This window comes from Odocoileus virginianus, chromosome 4 (assembly GCF_023699985.2).
Source record: "Odocoileus virginianus isolate 20LAN1187 ecotype Illinois chromosome 4, Ovbor_1.2, whole genome shotgun sequence".
Lineage (NCBI taxonomy): Eukaryota > Metazoa > Chordata > Mammalia > Artiodactyla > Cervidae > Odocoileus > Odocoileus virginianus.
In genome coordinates, this window is record NC_069677.1 from 83,224,060 (window position 1) to 83,248,446 (window position 24,387).

Here is a 24,387-nt window from a genome sequence, read left to right on the forward strand (position 1 = left end):
AGGTCATGTCAAATTCATGATGTGTTAATATTATTTAATAATTGAAACCTGAATCATGAAGTAAATCAGCCATCACTGGGGAATGCGGTGAGTGAAGAGTATTCTGGCATCATTGTCCCTATGGAGATGGGACACAGAACACAGTCACTTGAAGTGCTGTGAAGGCCAGGAGCTCCACCCTTGCCCGTGCCCTCTGAGGGAGCATCCCCGCCCCTGCCAGGAGAGTGCACACATCCCAGAACGGCCAGCACCCTCGGAGGGTCTCCGGCCAGGTCACTGAGAATCTTCCGCTGGGCACTGCCAGCCCTGCAGCCCTGACAACTGCTCTCCTCTGAGCCCAAGGCTCCTCTGTGAAGTGGTGATGATGACTGCTCCCTCACCCCGCCAGAGTGTGTGAGAGAACAGGCGTGAGAGCGCTGGGAAGTAACAAGTGCTTACAAATTGTTAGTGTCTCTTCCTTGTAAAGATTTTTTGCGCTTTCATAACCCAGCCTGTATTTCTGGAACATTCTTCATTAGGTAGGATTAGAATAATAACTGGACCTTTCGGTTTTAGAGCGTTTTGGAAGTGTTCCCCTGCTGCCGGCATCCACTGAGGAGCCTCGGGAGGGTAACCCTGTCCAGGGCAGGGCCCCCTCCTCCACACTTTACTCCATTAAGGGGACGCAGCGCTTGGCTGGGCCCAGAACACCCGGACACCTCTGAGTCTTCAACTGTGTTGCCAGCTTTTAAATGTATTTCTGTTATAACAATTACTAACAGATGCAAAACAAATTTCACGTATAAAGGTGTTATGAGCCTCCACACATGAGGATGAGCAGGAACAAGCGGGGCTGAGCGGGATCTCGGGTGTGCCGAGCTCATCGAGTGACGTGACATTTTTCCCTTGCTTTTTGGTAGATGGACAGTGTCCTTGCCCACGGGGAAGCAGGCGGGCTGGCAGGACAGGCGTCCCCAGGCCGGGAGGAGGAGCCGCTCGCAGGTACTCTCATCTACCCCCGCTGGTGACCTGCTCGCCCGGCCCCCCTGTTCCAGCCAGTGACGCCTGTGACCCCCGCCTCCCCCCGGCCTGCTCTGCCACCTGTGCCCTGCCTGCGCCCAACCTCAGTGCCTGTCGGTTGACCCACCTCAGCCCGGATCTGACCTTCCCCTCCCATCCCAACGCCGGGCCTGGTCCTCACTTCTGGTTGACCCTTTGCTTGACCACTTCTCTCCAGGTTCTTAACTCTCAGTTGTGCTGTGACTCCCAGTAACCTGGCTTGGCCACCAGGCACGTGGAGAGGCCCCTGTTAGGGGTGGGCTCCCACCTGCTGGTGCTCACAGCCTCTCAGATGTGCTTTTTATGTGTTCATTTCCTTCAACAGGGTGGTTTGTAGAGAACTGAGAAGGAACGTTGGTTCGTGCCGCGATGCGGTCGGGCTGCATGCTGCTGCCCCTCCTGAGCCACACAGAATGGCCCACTCTGTCACTGGCCTGGGAGCAGAGTGAAGGAGATGAGACGCTTCAGAATCAGAATTGATTTCAGGAACAATTTTAGATGAGGCTGGGAGGTAGGGCTGCTGTCCCAGAGTCTGCAGAGTCGCTGGGCCGACAGCTCAGATCTGCTATCTGTACGCAGTCTGGCTCTGGGAGGGGTCACATCCATCAGCAGACACACTGATGGGCCCTGTCCCCAGAGACAGCATCAGAGGTAGACGCAGCCTAAGCAGTCCGGAGGTGACGCGCTCCCTGCGTAGGGAAAGGGAGGGCGAGGAACAAGCAAGTGCTCGTGCTCCCCATCGGGGCCATGTCCATCAGGGCTGTCAAGGACCCACAGGAGTGCCAGGGTTGCCTCACTGAGGTGACGTTTAAGTAAGAGTGAGGGCGCAAGTCATGGATGGGGAGGCAGAGGGAACAGCCAGTGTGAAGGTTGTAGGCGAGGAGGCCGCAGAGCAGCTGGGGGCCAGTGTGGCTGGAGCAGTGGGAGGGTGGGGCACTGGGGCCGGGTAGCAGCTTCCACGCGGGGTGGGGTCCCAGGTGAACCTTTAGAGTCGAGCAGACTCCATCCTTCCTGAGGGTGGGGGAGGAGAACTGGGCTTCACCCAGGCGGTCTGCAGAGACAAGGTGGAAAGTGGACACACGTGGAGGAGAGAGGGGAAGAGCCGGGCAGGAGAATGGGGGCTTTGATGACTGGCTGCAGCTGGGAGGGGGGTGAGGGGAGCCCAGGGGAGTGTTGTCGATGAGCAAAAACGGGACTGGATCTGTGAGGGCAGCAGGGGGGCTTAGCGGCCACGCAGTCACGAAGCAGCTGCGGACATGCTGGACAGCAGGTCTGTCCCAGGAAGCTGAGAGGGTACCCGGGAGCTGAGAAGATGGGGAAATCCTGTGAGATGCGTGTGGTCCTCATGAACCGCCAGTGGTCGCCCACTGGTGACACACAGGACACCCTCATGTGGGCCAGCTTACAGTTGAACTTCTTCCGGCCTATGGGCACAGTACAGGGATGTTCTGGGGGCCTTTCTGGGCCGGGGAAGGGCAGGGTAGGGGGCCCTAGGCTCCGCACCATCTGTGGTGTGAGAAGAAGCGGCAACATGGGGAGAGGCGTGGCACTGTGGGGCTCTGGGCTGTGGCTCTCGCCAGGCGGGAGGAGGAAGCAAGTGAGGACAGAAGGAGCTGAGTGCAGACGCAGAGCTGATGTGGCTACTCCGCAGGTAGACCCGGAAGGGGCCTTCCTGAAGGGAGGGGCCGGGACAGCAAAGGCGGGCAGTGACCATGGTTGACTTTCTCTTCAAGTTGATGGCAGTTGTAAATTGATCTCTATCAAAGTAGAATATAACTTAGAAATATTTAAAAAATACAACCGCCTTTTCCAGTTAGAGAACAGTACTTGGTTTCTATGGTAACTGCCAACCATTTAACTAGGGCAAGTGTTACGTGGTGACATGGGGTAATTACAGACAACGGGGAAATTGCAGGGTAAGAGTTACATAAATACAGAGTGGCTGTGTGGTTAGCTTCTGCTGCTGAAGTGAGGCTGTGGCTGTATCTGGCTGTCTGTCTGCTTCAGAGCCTGCCCTCGGGCTGGGCGGTCACCTTGGGGCAGGGCCCCTCTCTGTTCAGCCTCTTGCATGTGAGTTCCACTTTCCTCCCTGCTCTGCACTGGGACCTCAGGCAGGTCATCCCCAGGCCCACTTGACCTGTGTCTCTGTGAGGCCTTCCCAAGGCCAGGCTGGAAGCAGATGGAGGCCGTACATTGGCCCCAGGCCATGGCCATTGACATTAACTTATCAACCAGAACTTAAGAAGGGTGTTTCTGGACTTTTTTTTAATCAACTGGCTATGAAACAACCCCTAAATAGGGTAAAAAGACAGAAATCAGAGCACAAATCCATCTCTCACACATTGGAACAGGATGGTCAGAACACTCACCTACTGTCCCCCTACCAGAATCCTCCAAAGACAGAGTTTAAGACCACAGAGTCCACGCTGTCCCAGGAAACAGGGGCCACCGAGTCAGAAGCTCAGACTTCAGGTTAATTACCAAGAGACAGAAGCAAATAACATTTGTGAATGAAAACATCACAGGAGATGTGTGGCGAGCCTACTGCATTTAAGTGTTCGAATTTGGACACTCTCAAAACCAGTATCCATGCAGGCAAGTCACATCTCTCAAAAGCAGACTGTGGGCAGAGCCGAGAACTGTCACACACTTGAGAACCACAGAGCAGGGGAGAGAAGTACCAAGTGCAATGAAAGAGCATGTTCCAGGGAAGACCTAATGGCATGAGGAGAAGAGTATTCATAAAAGAAACAGCTCCTTCAAAAGAGACAGGTAAAGATTTTGGAAAGAAAAGTTATGAAAATGAAAAAATCTTGATGGTTTAAATTGCAGAACAGACAGAAATTAAGAAGGAATTAGTGATTGGACAAATGAACCAAGGATGATTCCAGAATGCAGGCCTAAAGCACCCAGAGCTGTCCCAGATGCAGGTCTCAAGGGCTGACAGGTGGAGAGTATAAGAGAAGAGGGGAAGCCCATGGGGAGTTTGAGAAGCTCACATGGTTGTCAGGAGGATTCTGAAAAGGAGAGAGTGGAGAAGATTGAGAGAGGGTGATGGAACGCATCTCGGAAGAGGCCTGTCAGGGCACAGAGCATGTCAGGGATAAAATGTTGAGCGAGATGGGGTGGGCAGAGAAACTATAAGAACTGGGAGGCAGTGGGATGGAATTTTAGGATAGGACCAAAGAGAAACCCCAAAGTGGTCAACAAGAGGAGCAAAGGTCTTGCTATCAGTTGACATAAAATTCTGTACACCACACGAGTATTTTAGAGTTAATTGGATCAATATCTTCAAAGTGCTTGAGGAGAAAAGATTCCAAACCTGGAATTTGAGACACAGCCATAATCCAGGTTGAAGGGCAAAGGAAGGGCACTTGTCAGACAGTCAAGGACTCAGAGGTTTCCAGCCTCACCCCCAAGACTGACAAAATGAGGGAGACAGCCATCCACAGAGAGGGTGGCGTTTGGTCCCACTGACAATGGCGGGAGGGAATCCTGGGCGGCATGCAGCTGCTCTGAATAATTATTGATGCCTGTTGGTTTGCAGATTAAAGTGATAGCTGAAAAATTTTGGTAGCTTCCAGTGTTTATTGTTCCTGGTTGTTCAGCAGTTACTTGTGATTTGGTGTTCTCCTAAGAAGTGAACTCATGTCTTTCTACTCCACCATCTTGTCTCCATCCTACAAGCCAAAAAAAATCTTGCATATATGTATTTATATAGTGATAGCTCCATTAGTAAAAAATCTACCTGCAATGCAGATACCCCGCTTTGATTCCTGCGTTGGGAAGATCTGCTGGAGAAGGGATAGGCTACCCACCTCAGTATTCTTGGGCTTCTCTTGTGGCTCAGCTGGTAAAGAATCTGCCTGCAATGCAGAAGACCTGGGTTTGATCCCTGGGTTGGGAAGATCCTCTGGAGAAGGGAAAGGCTACCCACTCCAGTATTCTGGCCTGGAGAATTCCATGGACTGTATAGTCCATGGGGTTGCAAAGAGTCGGACATAACTAAGTGACTTTCACTTTCCACTTTCCTATGGTGATGAGAAGAGTGAAGGTTTCTTAGACTTCAGTTCTTCTTCTGGGGAAAGATGTAGATATTGCTCAAGCCTATAATGTATGAATGTGTATTTGAACACACAGTCTACCAGGAGCCACCAGGCATAGGCACAGATTGTGTAACTTCAGTTTTTGTAGAGGAAGAATTCTGGAACAACCAAAAGGTAGAGAAGAAAGAGCAAATTAGAAATCAAAGTGTTACTTTATTACTTAATTTTGTTCTTTTCCCAGTCATAGAAACTTTTTACTTACAGGAAGTGGCAAGGAAAAAAAAAAGTTTTTGGAACGTTACATATTTGTATGTCTGAGCATTCTTAGAATAGCAGAGTGACTTTTCTGGGACCATGTTGAAAGTTGTTTTTAGTACATGAATTGGACATTCTGGTTTCTGAGGCAGGTTTGTCCTTGGTTGGTAGATTTGCAATGATGGGATTCAGCAAACTCATAGTAGTTACTGCTTTATGAAGTAAAGTATGCTTAGATCCATTGAAGCCCAAGGCTAACCTCTTTGCCATTGTGCTTTGTTCTTAACAATTAGTTTAGTGACAGTTCTGTTTGGGGTGAAACTTCTGAAAGTTTGGTTCTCTTCAGTTACTGGAGTTTTTGCTCACTTTCTCTGGTATGAATTGAAGGTAGCAGCTTATTTTTCATTCCTTAGGTTTGTTTTTCTTTGAATTTAATAGAATTATTCAGACATAGTTAATATAATCTTACCAGAACTTGAACACAGATGATTCTATGCCACATGGTAGAATGAATTATTGTTCTCCAAGTGTGAGAATACTGTACAGGAGGGATAATATAATAGATCATGACCCATTATGATGCACTACCAGGAATTAGCCAGATTCTTTTGTTTCATTAGCATCTTCTGTTGTTTTGCTTGAATCCTTCACTTGAGTATGACTTTTCTAGATTGCTGTTGTTGCTGCTAAATAAGCAACAGCATTCCTTTCTACTGTTTAATGGAGGGAGCTCATTCTTAAGTTTGTTCCTAGCCATGTTACCTAGCCACTTGAAACTTTTAAGCTCCTCTTTGAAGCTTTTAAAAGCTGTAGTCCTTTGATTAACAAACTTAGGTAAAGTTGAAGCATGCTAAAAATGAAGTTCTTACACACAACTTTTCTTGCAAGTGGTAGTTAAGTTTGAACATTTTATACAAGTTTAAGCTGTCATATAAACAACGTGGTTGATAATCATGTTATTCAGGATTTGGTTATATTCTGATCCCATGAAAATTTAAATTCTTGACCATCGCTAGGTATCAGTAAGGGAGTCACAAGTATATTCTTTTTGACTCAGAAGTTTCTTGGTATATACCGATTTCTTTTTGAGAAAAGCAAGATTGTATTATGGCTGAGTTATATTAGTCACTCATTAGATTATCATAATGTGCAGTGAGAATTGTTTTTCCTTCTTTCCCTAATGTTAAAATAGTCATTGAGAAACATGGTGGACTGTTAATTTTAAGCACAAACTGGATGGTACAATGAGTCTATTTCTGGTGGTGTTTAAGGGGCAGGGGCAAGTTGTGGGTTTCAGGAGAAAACAGGTTGTGTTCAAGCATGGTTATTAGTGCTAGATAGTGGAACAGTGGTAGACTAGCAGAACTGTTTTGGAAATGAAGATTTCTTCTCCACCACCCTCACTCTGCTGCCCCCCTGCCCCTCACCCCTGCCCCAGTCACTGCTGGGCATGAGAATCAGAGACTGGTTTGATTTTGGCTCTTAAGGTATGCTGGGATAAGAGTAATCTTGAAATTGAGACTGCCAATATGTGATTATCTTGATATATGATCCCAAGGTAATGTAGCTTTGAAGGAAAACCACCTGCAAAATAGACTCACTGATTAAGTAAATCTGAACAGAGTGAAGTTTCTAAGCACATTAGTTTTTTAAGCAGTTAGCATATTATGGATACTGTATTAAGCAATACATTATTTCATTTAATCTTCAAAAAAAAAAAAAAAAGAAATCAAAGTGTTAAAGCCAGACATCTTGTAGGCATTAGTTCAAGTATATGTGAAATTTCTCTATTAAAAAACAAAACTCAGATTGTCTTTAAAATGACACAGAAACAGAAAATGTATTGGGAGGATACTAAGCAAATGCTAATCACTGGAAAGCAGGCCAAGCAACATTATTTTCAAGAAAAAGATGAAAAGCATTAAATGGGACAAAGATACATCATTTTGATAAGTTGTAATCCCCTAAGAAGATATGATATTCATGAACTTTTATGTACATAATTACATAGATGTAAATTTTATGAAGGAAGAGCCTCTAAGAATAGGAAATGGATAAGTCTTATACCGTAATGGGAAACTTTAATTGAAAAATCGGGAAGACAAAAAGTGCATATGGTCACGATGAACCTGAATAGCATTCCTGACAAACTCTGCACCAGACACAAAACATACTTTCCTTCTTTCCTCCCTCCCTCTCTTGCTTCTTTCCCTCCCTCCTTTCTTCCTATTTTTCAAACACACCAAGACCATTCACAAATATATTCACCATGTATTTTATTTTAAAGAATACCATATTTTTCAACAGCAGAAATCATTAAGTACAATAAAAATGGAAATTAACCACAAAATGACAACCAAAAGCAGCCCAGACTCTGTTATTTGGAGTCTGGAGATTTGAGGATGCTTTTAAATAAAAGCATAAACTGAATAAAAAGTAAGGAAAATGAGATAATACTGAACATCAAAACATGAAGGATGCTGTCAAAACAATTCTTAGGAGAAAATTTTGGAAAACCAGAAATATTTAAATAAAACAATCCCATGACTCTAAATGTCGGAGAAAGAATTACAAAATAATTCAGGACAAAGTAGGACAAATTAATGAAGTTAAAGGTGGAGGTGAACACAGCAGAATGTGAAAACATGGTGCTGAGTGTAATAAATGCTGGCAAAGAAATATAAAACACTTAAAACAGTTAGCAGCTCTGGTCCAGGGGGAAAAGACAAAACTTTAAAACCTGGGTGACCAGGGAGTAGACATAAGATGTGGAGGCTCTTAAAACTTTCAGTCAACATGTACGCACTGCTATATTTAAAATGGAAAACCAACAAGGCCCTTCTGCATATAGCACAGGGAACTCTGCTCAGTTTTATGTGGCCGCCTGGATGGGAGGGGAGTTTTGAGGATAGTAGATACCTGTATATGCATGGATGAGTCCCTTTGTTGTGCACCTGCAACCATCACAACATTGTTATACTCTAATACAAAATAAAAAGTTTAAAAAATAAATCAATAAAACTTCAAAAAAATGTTCAAGCAGTAAAGAAAACCTGAGATATTTACAACTTTATGCAACAGAAATGGAAAATCTTCAAGATGGATAATTTTCTAGAAAAATGTAAATCAAGAAATTTGCCACATATGATGTAGAAAGTCTGGGTAACTATGGGAATGACTGAAACGGCACTCAGTCTGCACGCACGTGCGGCTGGGTGTCCTGCTCCTTGGCATGTCCCCACATACCCGAGAGGAACCACAATCCCTATTAGGTATGCAAACTGTTTTAAAGAATGGAAAAAGAAGTTTCCCTAACCATTTTATCAGATCAGCCATGCTATAATGCAAAAATCATGTGAGTAATCCTAAAATAATCAATAGAAAACTCTGCCTTCTGAGACAGGTATCCATCCCTAAAAAATGATCAAAAAGCAGATCAAATCCAGCAGTGCGTGTTAAGGTACATCTTTAATTTAACAGGAGTGCTGGCTTGGAGAAATGCCTGGTCCCTTGCCTTTGTCCTCTCTGCCCTGTTCCTGTCTGTCTGGCCTTCTTGGCATGACTTCTCTGTGTATCATTCTTCTTGAATTCCTCTCATTGCTTTGTTTTTGAGTTTTTTTTTAAAAAATATTCTCTTTCTTCAGTTTTCCTCTGCTGTATTTATTAAATTGAATGTCTTCTGATTTCATCTGGATTTTTGAAACATTTTTTTCTTTTATTCCCAATTCTTTCCTGAGTTCTATGACATAATTTTTGAGTTTTTCTAATTCTGGTTTATGTTTTTTTCATTGCTTGCATCATTATCTTAATGTCTCTTAATCAACTTAAAGATATTAGATTATAGTTTTTCTGTTTTGGTCAGCATGGCTTTATGGTTTGTGTTTATTGTCAGTAGGAATGTTATTTTGTTTCTTATTTTGTCTAAAAGAAAATCTTTGTATGGTACTTGACAGCACATGAAATTTGTTTTCCTGAACTTTTAAGAAGGTACTGTTTAGGATAGCTTTGCTGATTTCATGGCTCTAGAATGCCCTCTTCTGTTCATTTTAAGAAGGTGAAGGATGAGAACCTGAGGTCGCAGCGTGTCTGCTGAGGGCTGGGGGCTGGGTAAAGACCTTGTGTTGCTGTTAAGCGCTCTGGTTCTCATAACTGCACTTGGTCTACCCAGACGCCCTCCTCTTTAGAAAATATGCCCTAGAGTATTTGGGGTCAAGGCAGGTGCTGTCTGTAGTCACTGTCGTGGTCTGTGCGCAGGTTGGGAAAGAATTTCCAGAAACAGAGCATTGCAGAAGGGAGCAAGTTTATTAGGAACAGAGAGCAGAGATGCTGTGGGCGCTGCAGCACAGTGGGCCGGCGTCCTGAAAGACTAGGCAGAGCCCCCCTTTTGTGGGTCAGCAGCCAATTTTTATAGCCTAGAAACAAAGAAACTCTCTGCTAGAAGAGTGGCGTTAGGTGATTGGTTAGGGTGCTATGGGGTGGGTGTTGTACCTAATAAGGAGTCGGGGGACGGCCAGCTGAGGTAAGGGAGGCTCATGGCAATGGTTGCTATGGGGCTCAGTCAGTTCCAGAGATGACCTTGGTACAGGGCTCCACACCTGTGACCTTGGTATAGAGCTCCAGTCACTCTCAGCCCGTGTGCATGATGGGGAGTGAACTGATGTGTGACAGGCGAGCCGGCCTGACCATGAGCAATGGCGGGGGGGGGGGGGGCAGTGGGGGAGGGACAGTTACAGGACACGCAGAAGTGCATTGTAATGGTCACACAACTTTAATCCAGGTTCCACATTACAACTCAGTAAGAAGTTGTCAAATAAGCAAGTAAAATGAATTCTTCAGTGGAAAACACAGAGGCCCTTCTCTTCCAGACAGGTCTCCTGGGAGGTGGCAGATGGGGTCCTGGGTGAGCCGAGGGGGCGCCGGGCTCTGGGCTGCTGCGAGAGCCGCTGTTCCAGCTTCTCAGCACTTTCCTCTAACTGGAATTTTATTTAAAAGCAATGCCTCGGAATATAAAATCCACTGAGAAGAGGACAAGCACCCTCTTGAAGTGACCTGGGGTTTCGGGACCCAGGAGGCCCAGAGGGAGGCTGGTGAGAGCATCTCCCACCGTCCCAGGGTCACTGGTCACCAAGCGCACTGGACCACGCTCTGTGCACTTCTCCACAGACTCAGGAAGTACCTGGAGAGTCTCTGAACTCGGGCAGGGGGTGTGCATGGGGCACTTGGGGGCCCTTCCACCACCTCGTGGCTGTGGAGAGCAGGATGCAGAAGCCACCCGCGCTGAACCCTGTAGACCACATGAGCCATGTGAAGGGGAGAACGTGGCTGAGAAGGTCGCAATCCGCTGCAGGGAGGGGGAGGCGGCGGCTTGCCGGACGCACTGGCGCCTCCTCTGTGCTCAGGAGGGACGTCTGGAGATGCAGGCTCTGTGGTGACCCTCTGCGCCAGCCTCACAGCCGGTCCTGGCCGCCCCCTCCCTCGCTCTCTGCTCTGTTGCCCTCCCCCCGCCCTGGCCCCCCGGGTGTCTGGGCGGGATCACAGATGACCCCATAGCCGCGCCCCATGTGCCCCTCTCCAAGGCTCCAGGCTGGTGTCCGGCTGCTTGTGGTCACTCTGTCTCCCTCCATGGAAGCACACCTCTTCCACGCGGCTGGTGGCTAGGGATTCTTGCAGACGCACCCCACTGCGGGCTTCTGGCTCCTTCTGTGCCCTGGGCTGGCGTTTTCTCCTGGGGGATTCTGGGCTGGGGGTTCTCCTGGCGTCAGGACAGCCACAGCTCTGCGGCCCTAGCTGCTGTCTGGCTCGGGCAGCGGGAGGTGAAGCGGCCCAGCAGGGAGACACAGTCGCATGAGTCACACCCACACCATCGTGCCCTGCCGTCCAGCAGAGTTCAGCACACTCATGTTACAGAAACTAGTCACGTCTCTAACTGTGGTGCACGCCCTCCCACATCTCTCTGTGACACTGACTGAGCTGGTCCGTTGTCCTGTGGTGTCCACCGTCCATCCAGAGCCTTGGGGCCACTTGTGGCCTCCGGGCAGCAGCAGGAAGGGCGCCCAGAGGCAGCTAAAGCTGAGCTGGGCCTGGGAGACAGCACTGTTTGCCTCCCTCCCATCTCCTGCTGGAGGAGATGTTTAGCGGGAGGCCTAGCTCTTGGCCCCCTTCCCCTCCCCGCACCCACAGGCTCCTGGCCCCACACACATGGGGGTAGTCAGTCCCGCCGTGTCCCCCCAGAGCACAGACCTCCTGTCTTCCCAGCTCCAGCCCCAGCAGACACTTGGCTCTGGTGCGGTCCGGACCTGGCCGCTCCCAGAAGGAATAGTCAATGTGTGCGCTCCTCACTCTGCTTTGTCTCTCGTCTCCACTCTCGCTCTAGAATTATCCTGGCAAAACAGGCTTCAAGTTCCTCATATGTAGAGCACTTTGCAATTACAGAATACTTTCCACATCGCTGAAAAGTGGGTGTTTTCTCTTTCATATTTATAACATGGAGCTGAGTTGAGAGCAGCCGAGTCACGGGCATTAGTCTGGGGTTGAGATGTGGGTCCCCTTAGAGCAAGTCCCCAGGGGCTGTGTCACAGGCCAGGAGTCACAGGCCCCAGAGAGCGTCCCCTGGGGTCAGTGGAGCCGCTGACTGGTGGAGGTACAGCTACACAGGCTCCGGGTCCTGCTGCAGGGCCAATTCGCTGCACGGGGCTCTCTGCCTCATCCCCACCACTGCCCTGGTGGCCTGCCTGGACCTCCCTCTGCGGAACCTACCAGAAGTCAGCCCAGGATGAGGTGTGGTGGGCTTTTCACCCTGGCCTGGCAGCCGTGCTGAGCTTTGCCCCTCAGGAGTGCGTGGAACTTGGGCCATGGTCCTGGGACTGTTTCACATTGCCTGGCAAAGGTGTTTTGTGGATGCCGGTCAGGTTACTAGTCAGCTGACCGTGAGTGACTCAGAGGTGGTGCCCTGACCCGACCTCAGGAGCCCTTCAGTCGGGATGTAAAGTGCGAGGTGGAAAAAGCCAGCAATGGAGATGAGGGGAGTCCAGCCAGGAGACCAGGAGGCACAGGCAGCCGCTGGGAGCCACACAGCCTAGAAGCTCCCAGCACCCTCTAGAGCTTCACACCATGGAAGCCTGTCCACCCTGCTAAAATAAGTTGAAACTCATATTTTGGGGCACTGTGGCTGAGTGGGGAAGGGATGCCCTTGAACCCGAGGGTAAGGCCTGCCCAGTGAGCGTCCCGGCTGGGCACTGGGTCCTGAGCGGCCCCCACGTGCTGCTGGACTGAGAAGCATCAGGCGCGGTTGCCACCTGCCAGGAGCGCACAGCGGTGAAGAACCACCCATTAACCAGCTAACCTCCTTTTCTCGACCAGAGATGGAGCGAGACATGGTTAGTCGAGGCTCCCAAACTAAGAAACTTCCGACATCCTTGTTCCTGCAGGGGACAGGCTGTGCAAAAGTGGAGTCAGTTTTTGCACCAGATGGAACCCGCTCACTGTCCTCGCCGGCTCCACACCACCCCCCACCCCCACCCCAGGGCCTTTGCACGAGCCTGCCTGCTGGGTGCTCTGCTCCCTGATCTGCATGTGGTGGGTTCCCTCGCTTGTTTCAGGTCCTCATTCCAAAGTCACCTTGGTGGGCCTTCCCTGCCCCTTGGTGAGGCCACCCACAACCTGTCCTGAGCGCTGTCCTGACCCTGCTCCCCCTGCTGGGCCTGCTTTTGTCTTGCATGTCCTCCATCTCGTCCCCTCAAGCGCAGCCTCCCTGAGATGGGTGTTTGTTCCACGCAGCCCTGTTTCCCAGGCACCGAGGCCAGGGGTGGGGGAGGGCGTGTCAACTCGGGTGAGGCTCCCAGTGACCAGAGACTCTGCTCTCTGAAAGGACAGAAGAGCTGTGGCTTCTCGGGGCATCCCTGCCGCCCCCTGAGCCCTCTGCCCCTGGCAGAGATGCACGTGTGGACCGGCCTGTCTGCTCATACCCAGGCCTGTGGTCAGGACTGAGGGACGCTCCTTGCTGTCAGATGGACGCTTGGGGAGGCCCTGTGGCCGGAGTTAGAGCAGGTCGGCCTGCGATTCTGGAAGGGTGGGTGGGAGACTGTTCCGGTTTTGAGGGACCCCCGCAATCTACCATCCACTCAAGACTGCCATCGTAGTGGGCGTGGCTGCAACCGGAAGCCGGCCGGCGGCGGGAGAGAGGGCGACTTGTCCCCCACCCTCCAGCCCCTTCTGTTTCTGCAAATCCTTTGCGAATTGTTTTCTTTGAAGAACTAAGCTTTGGCCAGTGGAGCTCTGCTGCCTCCTAGTGGCTAGTGTCGCTGCATCCAGTCTTGTGCGTGCTCAGTCGTGTGGGACTCTGTGACCTCATGGTGGCCCCCAGGCCACACTGTCTACGGGATTCTCCAGGCAAAAATACTGGAGTGGGTTGTCATTTACTTCTCCAGGATCCAGTCACATCCTTTCGTCTCCAGGGCCGCCCGTGTGCAGGGGGAGACTGGGGCTCCTACAACACCCTGGTGGGAAGCGATTTTCCCACCCAGCGGAGTTCAGGGGGCTCTGGCCTCTGAGGAGAGGCCCGTGGAGGTGCCTCGGGACCAACTGCAGGGCCGGGCTGAGCATCTGCCAGCGCGGATGCCCACAGAGGGGTGGGGCTGCCTGTCCTCCTTCCACCTGTAACCTCCCTGCGTGCCAGTGGCAGCCATCCCCTCTGTGGTTCAGGTCTCAGGCCCCTCCAAGGAGGGCTGTAATCCCTGACGCCACAGGCGGCAGGGCAGGGAGTGGCCCTGGAGGGGATGCCAGTGTCCAGGGCTGCCCTGACCTCTGTCCTCCAGAGCTCCTTAGCCCCCAGGGCTGCTCAGGAGCAAAGGACCAACACCCACCCCCTGACCCCAGGGCTGGGGGGACCGCAGGGAACCTGTGGGGCTTCAGGCAGAGGGAAGGTGGGAGATCAGGAGGGGAGGCCAGCCTGTGCTCAAGTTCAGGGGTCTGGCCCACCCTGTGACCTTGGACTTACCGTCCAGGGAACTTGGGCTGACATCAGCAGGAGATGAAGTTTCAGGCCACTGAAAAGGGTGGGGCGGGGGGGGCTGCCTGAGACTCAAGGGGCTGTGCCTTCAGCAGGGCAGTGAGAGGTGAGACCACCTCACAGAAGGGATGGAGACCATACTCCACCTCAGCCCCCAGCCTGCAGCTCCCAGAGAAATCCCCTAGAGATGTGGACCTGGCGCCAGACCCCTGTTGCAGAAAGACTCTCCTGAGTGGGCAGTGCCCAGGGACGGGCAGGAGCAGAGGGCACAGTAATGTCCGTGCCTCTCATGCTGCCTGCAGGCCTTTAGGCCAAGGTAAGGTCTTAGACCCAGTGAGGTCCAGTGGAGAAGGTGTGTGAGGGCTCCTCACCCAGGAGGCATGAACCTGGCGGAGGGCTCTCAGCTGGGAGGCAGGCAGATGACCTTTGCTGAGGGTGGTGGCCAGTCTTCCCCATCCCCAGTGGGCTTGAGGACAAAATGCCTGAAGCCAGGCAGGGGCTCCCCACACCAGGCTGGCCCCCAGCTGAGCTTGCCCGGTGTGGGGTAGGGGGCAGTGTTCATGAGCATCTGGGCCCTCCCCTCCTGGCAGGGGAGCAGGCAGTGGCCGACCCCACCAACGCTGCCCCATCCAGCCATGGAGCTCTCTCTGCAGCCTGCAGGCCTCGCTGTGGAAGCTGGGGTCCCCAACCAGTGCCTGATGGGGGGCAGGCGGGGGTCCTGTGTGCAGCCAGTAGTATCATAAGGAAAGTTGGTGTCCTCAGCCCACACTGCTGGGCCTGGAAGTTTGCACTCACTGAGTTACCTGTCTGGCAAGTCACAATGTGTGGTGTTGATGTTTCTCAAAGTAATGAGTTAAAAATACCATAATTAACCTCAGTGGCCAAACTGGAGGGCGGGGATTGGTGAAATGTGAGGGGTTCCTCTGATGCTGTTAGAAGGGTTTTGGAGAAGAAAATTTAAGAACGTGGGGAAACATTCAGCATATAAAGTGCTTTTGGTCCGACTGCTTTCTCGAAAGGCCGTGTCCTGTGAAGGTGGTGGGCCCCTGGCCGGGCCAGGCTTCCACGACAGGGCGCCTCAGCCCCTGCCCATCTCGCTGGCTGCAGACGAGGGTTCCAGTGTCTCTGATTGTCACAGAGCTGGCACACACCTTAGTCACATGCTTCCAGTGTCTGATTTATATCTAAGAGTCCTCTACATGTTCTTTCTGAAGCATATTATGCAAACGTTTTGCCCTCATGTTTTGTTGAAAGTAGCTTTTCGAAAAAAGGCTTTAGAACAATTTTAGCTTTACAGAAATGTTAAAACGAGAGCACAGAAGAATATTAAATGTAGAAGAAACAATCTGATAAACAGCATTCCAGTAGGAAAAGAAAAGAATACTGTACCACATCTGGGCTTGACCGCTGTCTCCCTACCTGGACACATCCTGATTTCAGATCTTGACCCCTGGTCTCCTGCATTTAGTAACTATTTCTCTTTATAGTAACTTTACTTTTAAGTTTCAGAAATAATCATATTTGAAAAAATACACATAAGTAAAGAGAATATCTAATCACTGAACAGAAATAAATACTGTCGATAATTTGGTACATAATCTTCCAGTGTTTTGTACATACTTTTTTTTTCATTTATTTTTATTAGTTGGAGGCTAATTACTTTACAATATTGTAGTGGTTTTTGTCATACATAGACATGAATCACCCATGGATTTACAAGTATTCCCCATCCTGATCCCCCCTCCCACCTCCCGCTCCACCCGATTCCTCTGGGTCTTCCCAGTGCACCAGGCCCGAGCACTTGTCTCATGCATCTAGCCTGGGCTGGTGATCTGTTTCACCCTAGATAATATGCATGTTTCGATGCTGTTCTCTCGAAACATCCCACCCTCGCCTTCTCCCACAGAGTCCAAAATTCTGTTCTGTACATCTGTGCCTCTTTTTCTGTTTTGCATATAGTGTTATCGTTACCATCTTTTTAAATTCCATATATATGCGTTAGTATACTGTATTGGTCTTTATCTTTCTGGCTTACTTCACTCTGTATAATGGGCTACAGTTTCATCCATCTCATTAGAACTGATTCAAATGAATTCCTTTTAATGGCTGAGTAGTATTCCATGGTGTATATGTACCATAGCTTCCTTATCCATTTGTCTGCTGATGGGCATCTAGGTTGCTTCCATGTCCTGGCTATGATAAACAGTGCTGCGATGAACATTGGGGTGCATGTGTCTCTTTCAGATCTGGTTTCCTCGGTGTGTATGCCCAGGAGTGGGATTGCTGGGTCATATGGCAGTTCTATTTCCAGTTTTTTAAGGAATCTCCACACTCTTCTCCATAGTGGCTGTACTAGTTTGCATTCCCTACCAACAGTGTAAGAGGGTTCCCTTTTCTCCACACCCTCTCCAGCATGTATTGCTTGTAGACTTTTGGATAACAGCCATCCTGACTGGCATGTACACATACTTTTAAATTTTTTATCAAAAGTGAAATAAGTCATCCTCTTCCCACTATTTGTAACCATCTTGTTTCATAACATTAGTTTCATTAGTTTCCTGTGTCATTAAATAATTACCTACTCAAAAACAAAAACAAAAAGACCGCACAGAGGTTTCCCTGATGCTAACACCTCTGACATGTGGTTCACCACTGTTGATACGTCATCACCAACTACAGTCCGTTCTGTTTTCAGAATTCCTCAGTTTTCCCCACTGGCCTTTTTCTGTCCCAGAGTACACTGTCGTGTCTCTTTAGGCTCTTCTGGGCTGTGATAGATTTAGACTTTCCTTGTGTTGATGACCTTGGCAGTTTTGAGGAGAGTGGGTCAGGGAATTTATAGAACGTCCCTCTTTTGGGACTTGTCTGATGTTTTCCTCGTGACTGGATGGGCACTGTAGGTTGTTGGGAGGAAGATCAAAAGTGAAGGGCCCCTCTCACCACATCCTGTCCAGGGGTCCAGGGTGCATGCTGTCTGGTGACCTACACCATGAATGCCGACCTCGGTCACCTGGCGCAGGTGTATCGGTCTGTCCACTGTAATGTCACTCTCTCTCCCCCTCCCCACGCTGTCCTCTGTGGTGGGAAATTGCCATGTGCAGCCCACACCCCAGGAGTGGAAAAAGGAGAGTTTAACTCTTGAAGTTCTGCTAAGAGTCTACGATGGTGTGGTGTGTAAAGTCAGACCGCCCTGATCTTCTACTTTTACACTAACTGTGCCACTCATGGTTACACCACGCCTCTATTCCCCGAGAGTCCCGGGGTCACGGCGCTTCTTGTATCTGATGTGCCCATCCTCTGACGAGGTCCATTGAGCTCACCATGTGGCTGAACCAGGAGCACGGAGTGTCTTAAAATCAGTTCTTTGTTCTTTGCAGTGACCTTTCACCCCATTCTGCAAGCTTCTTGCAGGTCCAGCTGGCTTTCTGTTTGTGTTGGGATTGTGATGGTTTTCCACAGTGGAAAGTGCGGCCATTATCTCCAGACACCCAGCTTGCCTCCAAGAGGCTTCTCTGCCTTCCTCCACTGCATTCAGGGACTTGGGCCCCCTCCTGCCATCTGCAGACCTCCCTGAAGAAGTTCCACCTGCCTGCCTGCCCGTGACCTGGGCTGGGTGTAATCAGAGTCCTGGGAGGCCTGGGGCTGGGAGTCTCGCCACTCAGCAGGAGTGGGCAGGAAGCATTGTCTAAACCCACTGCTGGTGGGCACTGGGTGTCCTCACCACATGTGTCCAGACCTCTTGGCACGGGTTTTCTCAAAGGATCCACCGTATTTTTGTTCTTGGATAAATGCAAACACATATGAGGTTTTCTTTATTTGTTTCTTTGAAGCTCAAGAACAAGCTGTATAACTTTTAGCATCTCAACTTTGAATCCTCCCCAACCCCCAGGACAGACCCCTGTCCCCCACATCCAGCGCAGGAAGGGGCTGGTTAAGAGGAGTGTGGGGTTTGAGGCAGAGCAGATGTCCTTTCTAGCTCCTGTCAGTGATGTGTCTTTGAGGTGAAGCCCTGCTCAGGCTGAGGCAGCGAGTCGACCCTCCAGCCCCAGGAGCAGTGGGCCCAGGAGTGGATGGAGTGCAAGTAAATGTGTGGTCAGAGCCTATCTAAGAATACTGCTTCATCCTACGTTTTTCCTCAGTGAGATTGCTGCTTGCAGATTGAAATTTCTTTTCCACAAAGAAGGACCACTTTTGTGGCAACCCACAGCCTGGGAGCTCTGTGACCTGAGGCCTGGGAGGAGGTGGTGGGAGGTCTGGGCCCTGTGAGCAGCCGAGGCTCACTGGTCAACCCTCTTGGCACCTGGTTTCTCCCTGGTCTCATTGTAGGAAGTTAGGCTGTGGTGGTGCGCACACGTGGCACCATGGTGCACACACACCTGCATGCACATGTGTGTGCATGAGCAGACCAGAGCAGGCCAGCATGCTGTGTGTGCTCCCGCATCTCTGGTGACATCTGTCCACGTCAGTGAGCAGTGGGGACATGTCAGGCACACCTGAGCTGCGGCAACTGTTGTTGAGCAGCTGCATGGTTTTGAGTTTGCTGCTGCCTGGAAAGCTGTGCTGCCTCCCGGCCTGGAGCCCATTTCTGCGCTGTTGCCATGCGCCCTGGGCTCAGCCAACTTCCTAGTGTGAACGCTCCCTTGACTTGTCATGTGCTTTATGGTTAATTTCCGGCATCTTAATGCCTGTTGTTTGGAAAGTTTTGTCTAGTTTTGTCACTGTATTTGGGGACAGCATTCGCCGAGCCCCTCATGCCACCTCCTAGCAGCCCACCCCCCTCCTTACCTCTCTAGAACACTTGAGACAGTTCCAAGGATCACCGCAGGCTTCTTGAGCTCAGCCATTAAGAATCTGCCTGCAATGCAGAAGATGCAAGAGATGCCGCGGGTTTGATCCCTGGGTCAGGAAGATCCCCTGGAGGAGGACATGGCAACCCATTCCAGTATTCTTGCCTGGAGGATCCCATGGACAGAGGAGCCTGGCTGGTACAGTTCATAGGGTTGCACAGAGTCGGACACAACTGAACACACACACACACACATGGATCACCGAACTGGATTGAAATTTAGTTTGCAGAACGTGGGGTGCTTAAAACGTTCTGACTGTTGCTCCATATCTTGAATCTTGTTTCTTTGTTCTTATAGGGGCTTCCCATCCTCTTAAGAGGGCAGGAGGGCACTGAGCCAAATCCCATCAGAAAGAATGGCCTCCGAGGCTCATCCAGCCCCTCAACTCCATCGTGGAGGCAGAGGGTCACCCGGCGTCTTGGCCACATGCCCTCTGATGATTTCCAAGTCAGGGTTGCTGGCTCCCAGAGGAAGTGCAGGGAAACACTGCTTGCAGGGCCCTCAGTCCCGGCTTGGGCTTCAAGGCCTGGACAGGGCAAGGAGACCCTGTGTGGGCATCCAGGGCAGGGACATCTCCTGGGAAGACCGCAACATCTGGCCACAACTGGGCCCCTGCCTCATGTTCGCATGTCCACCTTCTCTGCTCTGCCTGCCGTGTCTGCAGGAGCACGGGTCCCTGTGTGTGCAGCAGGTGCCCTGGGAAAACAGAGCAGGACCTTTTAACAGAGAATGTGTGACAAAGGGAAGAAAAGAAGAAAGAGCGAGGGTGAGACAAGTCCAGGCGGCATGAGTCACAGCAGTAAATGTGGGTGGACGAGCCTGGCTCATAAGAGTCAAGCCTACGGGGACAGGTTCACAGGGCAGCTGGGTCACAGGCAAGGTGCCCAGCAGGAACCTGTGCTCCATGCTTTCCTTCCTCAGCGACCTAGCCAGGTGGGCCAAGTGTGGGGACAGAAAGCCTGTCCGCAGGCCTCTGCTCCTTTCCCAGTCCCGCAGGGGTTGCTCAGGGCCTCGGTTGAGCTGCATAAACAAACAGTCCTCAAGTCTGAGTGGCTGTAAACACACAGTGTGTTTTGCACACTCAGGTCTACTGTGGCTCTTCCGGTGTTGACTTCACCCCCTTCCTAGGCTAATGGCTCAGACTCTCCCTGGAACGCCCGGGACTGTGGCAGGAGGAGAGAACTCAGAGAACTGTGTTTGGCTCTGCAGCTTCTTCCTGAGGGGTTCTGGGCGACCAGGCTGACCTCAGCGCTGGGGCAGGCGGGAGTGTCCAGGGGATGAATGGCACGCAGATATCCACTCCCCTCCTGTCCCCTGCCCCAGTGCATTCTTCCTGGTGGGGCTGTTGTCTTATTTGGCTCCAGACTTCCCCCTCTTGCTCTGGGCACCTGAGGACCAGAGGGGTTGCTCACTGCCCGCCATGTCCACAGGTGGGAACTGAGTGCAGTGACTCAGACCAGGCCCTCTCGGTGAGCAAGAGCGGGAGGTGCCCACACTCTGCAGGTCTGAGAACCCCAGCAGTGACCTTCTCAACAGGCCTTGGTTCTGGCCCTGGGGTCCCTCCCAGCCCACTGTCTTGAGTTCTCTCTGCGCCTCCCCAGACCTCTGTCTTCTGGGCATCTGGATTTCTGTGTCAGACCAGAGGACTAATACCTGGGCACCGAGGGTGCCTTGAGGTCTGTGTCCATCACAGGGAGAAAGAGCCCTGCGTGGCCCACACACTTGGGAGCTTGGCTGGGCATGAGTGAGCTTTCTTCAGGAAACCAGGGTACGGCGGCATACCTCCAAGGGCGTGGGAGGCTCTGGGTAAAGGTCAGGGGTGGGATCACACCTCCGAGGGCGCGGGAGGCTGGGGTCGAGGTCGGGTGTGGTGGGGCCAGGCCCTCCTGTGGCCTTTCGTCACTGTGCAGGTGGCTGTCCTCTCCCTGATCCTCCTGTGACCTTTCCTCTTGAGGACTCACTCCCCTGTCCCTTCTTCCTCTTAAAAGGGTCCTGTTGGGTAGGACCCCACCCCTTGACCCCACTGACTCTCCTTAAAGCCCTGCCTCCAAACACAGTCAAGCTGGGGGGTGGAGATTCACCCTGTGGATTTTGAGGACACAGTCCACAGCAACTATCCCCACTGCTGAGTGACACTGCCAGGTGGGAAGGGAAGCCTGACTGGAGCCTTCCGGAGCTTTCCAGACCCCAGCTTGCAGCAGCTCTGTCTGGAGGGAGGGGTGCTCAGGAAGAAGCAGGGGTGCAGCCACCAGCGCTGTGCCTTGTGAAGTTCTACAGGCACCGCCCTAGCTGAGGGACTGTGGGAGGAGCAGGTGCAGGCTGGGACACCCACCTGGCCCCGAAACAGGGACCTCTGGGTGAGTCTGCAGACTACAGAAACCAGCCCAGACAGCCCCTTGGTTCAATCCCTGGTTCAGGAAGATCCCCTGAAGAAATTATACTGAACATCTTTCCATGTGCTTATTTTCCATGATGCCATCCAACCATCTCGTCCTCTGTCACCCCCTTCTCCTCTTGCTCTCAATCTTTCCCAACATCAGGGTCTTCTTCAGTGAGCCAGCTCTTCACATCAGGTGGCTAAAGTATGGAAGCTTCAGCTTCAGCATCGTCCTTCCAATGGACATTCAGGGTTAATTTCCTTTAGGATTGACTGGATTGATCTCCTTGCTGTCCAATGGACTCTCAAGAGTCTTCTCCAACACCACAGTTCAAAATTCTTTAGTACTTAGGCTTCTTTATGGTCCAACTATCACATCTATATATGACTCCTGGAAAAATCATAGCTTTGACTATATGGACCTTTGTCAGTGAAGTGATGTCTCTGCTTTTTAATACCCTGTATACGTTTGTCATAGCTTTTCTTCCAAGGAGCACTAGCCTTTTGTAGGATGTGTGGCTTGCAAATATTTGCTCCCAATCTGTAGGTTGTCTTTTCATTCTCTTAACAGGGTCTTTGACAGAGCAAAAGTTGTTGATTTTTATTAAGTCCTGTTTATCAGTTTACCTTTCATGAATCATGCTTTCTATGTCAAGTTTAAGAACTCTTTGCCAAAGAGACACGTGCACCCCAATGTTCATCGCAGCACTGTTTATAATAGCCAGGACATGGAAGCAACCCAGATGTCCATCAGCAGACGAATGGATGAGGAAGCTGTGGTACATATACACCATGGAATATTACTCAGCCATTAAAAAGAATTGATTTGAATCAGTTCTAATGAGATGGATGAAACTGGAGCCCATTATACAGAGCGAAGTAAGCCAGAAAGATAAAGACCATTACAGTATACTAACACATATATATGGACTTTAGAAAGATGATAACGATAACCCTATATGCAAAACAGAAAAAGAGACTCAGATGTATAGAACAGACTTGTGGACTCTGGGAGAAGGCGAGGGTGGGATGTTTCAAAAGAACAGCATTGAAACATGTATATTATCTAGGGTGAAACAGATAACCAGCTCAGGTTGGGTACATGAGACAAGTGCTCGGGCCTGGTGCACTGGGAAGACCCAGAGGGATCGGGTGGAGAGGGAGGTGGGAGGGGGGACTGGGATGGGGAATACATGTAAATCCATGGCTAATTCATTTCAATGTATAACAAAAACTACTGTAATGATGTAAAGTAATTAGCCTCCAACTAATTAAAAAAAAAAAAAAAAAAGAACTCTTTGCCAGACCCCTAGGTCCTGAAGCTTTTTCTCCTGTTTTTCTGAAAGTTTTGTAGTTTCTTGCTTTACCTCTGTGCCTGAGACCCATTTTGGTTTGGTATTTGTGTGAGGTGTGAGGCTTGGATGAGGGTTCCGTGTCCCAGCACCTTTCGTTGGGGGACCACCCCCTGAGCCAGACTACTTTTGTCCTGTCTGAGAGGAGCCAGGCCTGTGCTGGGTCTGCTCCTAGGCTCTCTTCTCATCCACTGACTTATGTAAATCCTTGATGCCAGCACAATGCTCTTTTGAATGCTATAGCTGGAAACTAAGCCTTGTTATCAAACTGAGGGATTTTCCCCCTTTTATTCATCTCTGTCCACAATAAATTTTAGAATAAGCTTGTCTGTGTCTACAGAGGGCTTCCCAGGTGGCTCAGCAGTAAAGAATCTGCCTGCCAGTGCAGAAGAGGCAGGAGATCCCCTGGAGGAGAAAATGGCAACTCTCTCACATATTCCTGCCTGAAGAATCCCATGGACAGAGCAGCTTGGTGGGCTGCAGTCCGTGGGGTTGCAGAGTTAGACATGACTGAGTGACTGAGCACACGCACAACTCATGTCCACAAAACCTTGCTGGGACTTTGGTAAGAACTGCCTTGAACCTACAGATTGGTTTGGAGAGAGCTTATATCTTTACCGTGTTGAGTCTTCCAGTCCATGGACATGGAGTATCTCTCTACTTATTTAGGTTTCTTTGATTTATTTCATCAGCATTTGGCATTTTTCAGCATACAGATCCTGCATAGCTTTCATTAAGTGTGTACATAAGGATTTCACTTTATTTTTCAGTGATTTTAAATATTTGTTTTGCATGCTAAGTCACTTCAGTCATAGCTGACTCTTTGAGACCCTATGGATTTTAGCTTGCCAGGCTCTTCTGTCCATGGGATTTTCCAAGCAAGAATGCTGGAGTGGATTGCCTTGCCCTCCTCCAGGGGATCTTCCTGACCAGGGATAGAACCCAATTCTCTTACGTCTCCTGCACCAGCAGGCGAGTTCTTCACCACTAGTACCACCTGGGAAGTTCTTGGTTTATGTACAGAAATGCAGTTAATTTTTGTGTCTGACTCATCAGTTCAGTTCAATTCAGTTCAGTCACTCAGTCGTGTCCGACTCTTTGAGACCCCATGGACTGCAGCATGCCAGGCTTCCTCCATCGCCAACTCCCAGAGTTTACTCAAACTCATGTCCATTGAGTCAGTATGCCATCCAACCATCTCATCCTCTGTCATCCCCTTCTCCTCCTGCCTTCAGTCTTGCCCAGCATCAGGGTCTTTTCAGATGAGTCAGTTCTTTGCATCAGGTGGCGAAAGTATTGGAGTTTCATCTTCAGCATCAGTCCTTCCAATGAATATTCAGGACTAATTTCCTTTAGGATGGACTAGTTGGATCTCCTTGCAGTCCTCAACACCATAGTTCAAAAGCATCAATTCTTCGGTGTTCAGCTTTCTCTATAGTCCAACTCTCACATCCATACATGACTA

General features: G+C 50.2%; 1 protein-coding gene across 21 annotated transcripts in view; it reads left to right on the forward strand.

Annotated features, from left to right (window-relative positions):
* Positions 1-24,387, forward strand: part of PCBP3 (poly(rC) binding protein 3) — a 223,878-nt gene that overhangs the window by 130,407 nt on the left and 69,084 nt on the right. For 2 of the 21 annotated variants that reach the window (XM_070466901.1, XM_070466902.1), the window contains one exon: positions 900-981. The exons of the other annotated variants lie outside the window; for them this stretch is intronic. The gene's annotated coding sequence lies outside the window, so the exon portion shown is untranslated. The remainder of the gene's footprint in view (positions 1-899; positions 982-24,387) is intronic. 21 annotated transcript variants of the gene reach the window in all.